A 6,000-nucleotide genomic window follows, 5' to 3' on the forward strand; every position below is an offset into this window, starting at 1 on the left:
TTTAAAAATCTGTCTAGTTCTAGTTCGATAGCCTTTTAACATTTTCGCAGAAAAAATCGAAGAAAATGTTGAGTCTCGTGAAATTTATTAAATTTTATATAAACATCCATTTTGCTACAAATACATGGTCAGGACTATGTAATTTTGATGTTAATTTCATGTAATGTGACAAGAAAATTAAAATGGTCATCTTCACTACTATTATTCGTCACAAAATGGTAAGGATTTGTGTCGGTATAAAAAGCAAAAAAATCACGTACCGACGGGGACTGCTTGGTATCATCTGCAGTTTTCCCCTTTTTATTTTCTGTATTTTCTGTGGTTTCTTGCACGTATGCCTAAAAATTGAAACATAAAACCATCATGTAATTTAATGACGATTGTACAGAAATACCAGGCCTAACTAAATTATGACTTGTTTTTGTTTACCTTTCGGCATAAATTTCTCTTTAGCAAAGCTATGAAACTTATATAAACCACGGTTTTGATACGAGTAGAAGTACCAGGTCAGAATAATGTAATTTTTATCTGATTTAGCAATAATCAACTGTAAATAGACAAATATCATTTAGAAGATTCGTGACCCATGCTTTTATCCTTCATTTTATGTCAGTATAAAATAAGGTAAGAAATGAGGTAAGAATTTGTAGTCTCAAGTGGACCGTGCAATATGTGACAAAACATTGATAACTGTAAATATTTTGGTACATTTTATGTTTTTAACCTATGAAAATTCCAGAAGAATTTAGTAACCAGGTATTATGTGATAATATATTCGTCAAATTCTATTTTTATGTGAGGAAACCATATATCTGTGTAAAGGAAGGTCGATTGCTCTAATCCATACGCTCGTAAATGCCTGAAATAATGCGTAGAAGGGCACCTTGAAGTTTTCTTCAACATCCAAAGCTGGAAAGTCACAATATTATGACTAATATATTTGTGCCGCGGCGAGGTTAATACGCCTCCAACACAAATACTAGTATACAAGTTGTATCTGAACTGTCACAGAGACACGTCTAAGTTGATTTTAATGATCATAATACTCTGTGCAACTTTATGTAATGCCTACATGTGAAACACTGTATGATTTCAGTACAATATTTCTCTGTTTCACTTACTGTGCTTTGTTTTGCTGAAAAAAGAGAAATATATTACCTCCCTTAAAATGTTCTGTAACTTTCTCCCTTGTACACAGTAGCAGCTGTAATACTATTATAACCGTGTGCATTTCTCATAAAGAATTACTCGTCAATCATGTATAGCACAAACTAGCCGTACCAGAAGTTCACATTCGTGAAAATATATAACTGTGTCCACGATCGATGACAATATATTTAGATATTCAAAATATTACTACATCTACCGTTGAAATTTATACCTGATATACAACACCGGCCTTACTGATAAAATTCCATTTGTGTTTAGAATGTGTTTAAAATACCAATAAAACCTGTCAAAAACTACCGAACTATTTTTACAGTTCGCTTAAGTTTAAGTCACAAATGATAACATTTTGAGAGAATAGCATGGCACAACACCTTAGAAGTTTTAATTGCAAACAACGCAGTATAGATAAAAGTTGTCCCCACGAAGTAAATTACTAACACGTGTTACAAAAGTCAGATAAAACACAGAAATACTCATGGCAATATATCTGGTATATGTTGTACTTTCTTAATGTATTTTTTGTTTATGCTGATCTCCTACACATTAATTAATAATTCTGTCCTTGCATTTTTGTTCTCAACCTTTTTTCTACTTTATTTTGCAAAATAAATAACTGTTTCATAAAAAACAGGCTTTTGAGTAGCATTTCAAATTTTCAATAATTGCTGTTTGTAAAACATATAAAATAGAAAAAGTGGAAACTCCACAGGTCGCTCAACACGACAAAAATGAAAATGCTGCAGGCTCGGTTTGATTGAGCCTTTCCATGGACGGAAGTGGAAATGCATGCTACCGCCCACTCCCTTTAGCCCCGGGTTACACGACAAAAGCAGTTTAGAGACATCTGCAGACGTGTTTGTACGGCGGTGCACATGAAACCTTCAATATTACATAATGCATTGTGTGTAATTCCATGAAAAGCGGCGTATGTTCCTTAGTTAAAATAATGGATTTGTTCTAAACGAGAAAATAATGAACAGAACTAAACAAACTGGAATTTAGAAAGGGGATGTGAGGTTATGGAGCCTGCATATTACAGAAACTACAAAAAGACACAATCAAAAAGCAGGCACCATATTCAGTTTTAAGGGGTGATAAAACAATACCCAAAGCTATAAAAACGGGACTATTCGAACCACCCAGACCGAAATGTTCAAACTGAGAAACTAAACAGTACCAAAAACAAGACATAAAAGTCGTGCTGAACGATCTGAGAAGATCGAAATATAACAGCCCTGATTGAATGTATAAGCCTCAATTGATTACCTGTCAGAAGTAACAGGTAGTGTAATTTTCAGTGTAAAGTACGTTGTAATATTCCACTTTGGCCTAGCTACAACCTTATAACGTTATAACGTTTATGAATTAAGGCATAAATACACTCGGTCTTTTTGCATTTGATCAAAACAATTTTAGTGTCAAAGTCACAGTGACATTGACCTTTGACACAATGATCCTAAAAGCAATAGCGATCATATCTTTTGAAATTTGGCTACGTTGGTACAGCGTTCTCTATTATTGATTAAAACCGTTTTAGGTCTCATGGTCACTGTGACATTCACCTTTGATCTAATGACCCCAGAAACTACAAAAATAGAGCAAGGACGGCCCTAGATCGGTCATTTTTGCGTCACAGCTCGTTTGAACTGTTTCGCTTAGGGTTCTCTTTGGGAAAATATTCGTAGAATTATTTTGAATTAGAACCAGTGCTTTCTGACAGGAAGAGTTATAGTTTCCTCTTAATAATAACGGGTTGGTAATGACACTGCGTGTTTATCGGTAGAGTCATGTGGTAGTCGGGAAGTGGGTGAATGACTACACAGAAATCTAAGACATAAAGCCAAGAAATTTTAAAAATAACATTCGAGGGGTGGGATAATGTGGGTTGTGGAAAAGTGAGAGGAGTAGATTTTAAAAAATCTACACAGTCATATAATGAAAATCTACTGTGCCACCTGGCAGTCGTGTTTAGTTTCTGTGAGCAAGATTTTGAAAGTTTTTTGTCTTGGTTACCATTTCAACCAGAATCCTACATGGATGATCTAGGTTTTAAAAATTTGAAATGGACGTTCTAGTTTAGTTTTGCTAAATCGACTTGATGGTTTATTATGGTTTTTAATGGTTTAAGAGATGGTTTTCGAAGAAAATTTGCGGACATTCGCCAGTGGACGGACGGATGGAAATCGGACATTCAACAATGCTTAAAGTTCATAAAGAGCATTTCGTGCCCAGGTGAACTAAAACTTATTGATTGACCACAGGCAATTACCCTATGAAATTTGATAACTATCGGCTGAAATATATTTAGTTATTGACCGGAAACCAAACTGCCTACCGACATTCTGACAGACCGACAGACTGAACAAAGCACTCACAACTTCTGCAAAGTTGGGTAGGGGGATCGAAGAGAAAGTAGTATATTGTTTACCTTTGTCTTTCCCGAACCAGATGTGTTTTCAGAAGTACATGGAAGGTTACCCGCCTTGTGTTTTGAGTCTTCTATTTCCTTGTCTTCGACATTGCCCACCTGCTTTAGAGTCAAAACTGATGTTATTAAAACTTTTCATAAAAAATCATTTATTTACAATGAATAAGCTATACTATACACAATGCAATACCTGTGTTTTATACCCTTGTATCTTAGTAGTAAGAACTTAATATTTTGTTTCCCACTTAGCTTATTTACAACATTTTTGAAAACAAAAACCTGTCAGTATGGTCTGCCTGCAAAACGCCCTTTCATTGATACGAAAGTCAACGCCATGATACGATGATTACAAGCAAGATGCGACGTGTATGCCAATGTAATAAAACAGGTGGCATATATATTTAACTGATTAATGTATGATTAAATAAAACAAAGAGAACCATTAAGAGTCCAAGTCGCTAATCTGACCATTACTATTTGGACCTTTATTATGTATGGCACATTGTATCTTAAATTGTAACAATTGTGTTTAGTATGAAAAAAAATTAATGCTAAAATGCACAAAGATATGACCAAGGAAAGAATCAAGAAACAATAAACTCTTTGACATTGACCTCATGAAATATGTCAAGACACACTCTTGTTGCTGACATAAATTACTTTTAACAGGCTGGTAACATTGCCCGATCTGGCTTAAGACATAAAAAGTAATATTTCATGAAAACTAATGATGCTATTTTTTTCAAACTTGGTCCATTTATTAAGCATAACAAATTATACAAATTAGAATAAAAATAACTTGGTTGCCTTCAGTTTTGGTAGAATTATTTCCCCTTTTCAGATTTTTATGACGCATAATCTTTGAAGTCCAAAAAATATGTTCTAATGCTAAGTTTAAAACAAAAACAGGGTTCAATGGCTTTCTAATACTCTAAATTATTGCGCTAGTACATGAATTTTTACATTTTACTCTGCTTTCACTTACAACATCATAGAGAAATGTTAGTTTAAAAAAAAGTGCTCATACATCTGCACTAGAAACGAAGTATTAATCCTAAATATATAGAATAAGGGTATTGGCGCACAAGTTTGGAGCAATAGAAAGCCTATGAACCTTTTCTGTTTTAAACATTGCATTAAAAACATAACTATTTTGGACTTAAAAAATTATGCATCATAAAAATCTGAAAAAGGGAAGTAATTCTAACAAAACTGAAGGCAACAAAGTTACTTCTATCTTGATAAGCATCATATGTTATGCTTAATAAATGAACCAAGTTTGAAAGAAATATATCTTTATTATTTTTCAAGAAATATCACTTTTTATGTCGTAAACCCGATCGGGCAATGTTACCAGCCTGTTTAGTATAAGAACAAGGCAGCAAAAACGAAACAAGAAGAATTTCAAACTTTCCACTTTTTAACTACAATTAATGGCCCTCAGGTGTCCATATCATAGACGAATAGGAATAGTGTGACCGGTCTAGATAAAGGGTCACAAAAAGATTTTTTTTCAAACTCATGCCAGTAGTTTCTGGCAAGAAAGTCCTGAATTCTCACTATAAACATACAGGAAGAAGTGACCACACCATGGCAGTCATGTTTTAGACAAATCATAATGATCTAATTTTTGGTAGAGAGCCACCTAAGAAATTTTGGCGAAATTATTTCGTTAGCGCTGAGAGATTGTGGTCTATCAAAAGATTATGTTTGACGATTTTTCTTATGTCAAGCGTCTTGCGGTCACGGTTTTAAGAAAAATCGGAAAACTGGAAAATCTTGGTAAAGACTCAATGATTTGCCTGAAATTATTTCAAAATCGTCTAGTATTCTCTGACTAGTCGATTTTAAAGTTTTCGTTATACATATGGGATAAGTGACCATGGCCTTTGGCGTCCATGTTAGTTGAAGGATCGCAAAAATTTGAATACCATTGGTAGGTCAGACACGGAACATTTCTGTTAAACTATTACGAAACCGTTAATGAAAAAGGAAGATTTTCAAGGTTCCTACTACATACATACTACGCCCGCTTGCGGCAATATGTTTATAGACTTTGTGGTATACGACTATCTGAGTCAAGTTTCATTAACTTCAACCAGATTGCTTCAGAGCAGACTTCTCTTGAAAGGTGATCTCAATAGTTTCGTGCTAAGGTGAGCTACGTATTGATGGCAACTGAGACTACATTGTAATAAATGGAGTGATGTACCTTTGGTGTGCTATTATTTGTTTCTTCCAAAGGAGCGATTGTCGCTGGGATAATATCGTCATCCGTGCATTCTTTTGAACATTTTGATGGCTTGCATGGAAGTACAAGTGTACACAAACTGTCTTTAATCTTTTGACCATGATCGCTTGAAACATCACTACATAGCTGACTTGCTGTCTGAAATATTCAG

General features: G+C 34.4%; 1 protein-coding gene across 1 annotated transcript in view; it reads right to left on the minus strand.

The window, feature by feature from the left end:
• LOC128552562 (protein starmaker-like) overlaps positions 1 to 5,982 on the minus strand; it is a 45,879-nt gene extending 39,897 nt beyond the window's left edge. Inside the window, exons 1-3 of the mRNA XM_053533615.1 lie at positions 5,811 to 5,982; positions 3,599 to 3,697; positions 261 to 338 (exon numbers count right to left, since the gene is read on the minus strand). The gene's annotated coding sequence lies outside the window, so the exon portion shown is untranslated. The remainder of the gene's footprint in view (positions 1 to 260; positions 339 to 3,598; positions 3,698 to 5,810) is intronic.
• Between the last annotated feature and the right edge of the window lie 18 nt (positions 5,983 to 6,000).

The sequence above is a fragment of the Mercenaria mercenaria genome, unplaced genomic scaffold, assembly GCF_021730395.1.
Source record: "Mercenaria mercenaria strain notata unplaced genomic scaffold, MADL_Memer_1 contig_2912, whole genome shotgun sequence".
NCBI classification, from domain to species: Eukaryota; Metazoa; Mollusca; class Bivalvia; order Venerida; family Veneridae; genus Mercenaria; species Mercenaria mercenaria.